Raw genomic sequence first — 899 nt, 5'->3', positions numbered from 1 at the left:
AGGCTCATGTGGATTGGATGGTGACGTTCATCGTCGCTCGTTAACACTGAACTGGTTGTGGAGAACTATAGGCAATTTTTGATGCCTACACCTATTTTCACCTATTGCTGCAGTCCAAGGTGAACCCAGAGATATCAAACCTATCGTGTACCTCCACTATGTAACAACATGTTTTACCAATCACAGTTATATCCTCTAGTGGAAACAAATATAAGTGAAGGTACAAAACAAGCAAATAAGGGAAAAAAAATGCTATAGACATGAAGCAGAATGATATATCTCATAAATGAAATCATGTCCCAAATAAACTAAACTGGAATACAACTGATATACATCTGGGAGAACTATAGGCAATTTTTGATGCCTACACCTATTTTCACCTATTGCTGCAGTCCAAGGTGAACCCAGAGATATCAAACCTATCGTGTACCTCCACTATGTAACAACATGTTTTACCAATCACAGTTATATCCTCTAGTGGAAACAAATATAAGTGAAGGTACAAAACAAGCAAATAAGGGAAAAAAAATGCTATAGACATGAAGCAGAATGATATATCTCATAAATGAAATCATGTCCCAAATAAACTAAACTGGAATACAACTGATATACATCTGGAGTATAAAATAACATGATATGTCTTAGCATGAATCAACTAGAATTCGTATGAAGGCTACATGTCTTAACAATATAAGTACAAACTCAAATGACCGAATGGAATCATAAGACTACTGTAGAGTCCATACTAGTAATAATACGTGACAGTGACTATACAAGAACTCCGTCACCCTGCGACTCTCCGATGCTTTGAACCGCCTGAAAGGAGAAATAAAATAAAAAGAACAACAACAAGAGTGTCAGAGCGCTACAGCAAGATCACCTCTGTCCACCCCTAGGAG

This window comes from Asparagus officinalis, chromosome 5, assembly GCF_001876935.1.
Source record: "Asparagus officinalis chromosome 5, Aspof.V1, whole genome shotgun sequence".
Classification (NCBI taxonomy): domain Eukaryota; kingdom Viridiplantae; phylum Streptophyta; class Magnoliopsida; order Asparagales; family Asparagaceae; genus Asparagus; species Asparagus officinalis.
Note: the sequence above shows the minus strand (reverse complement) of the source record.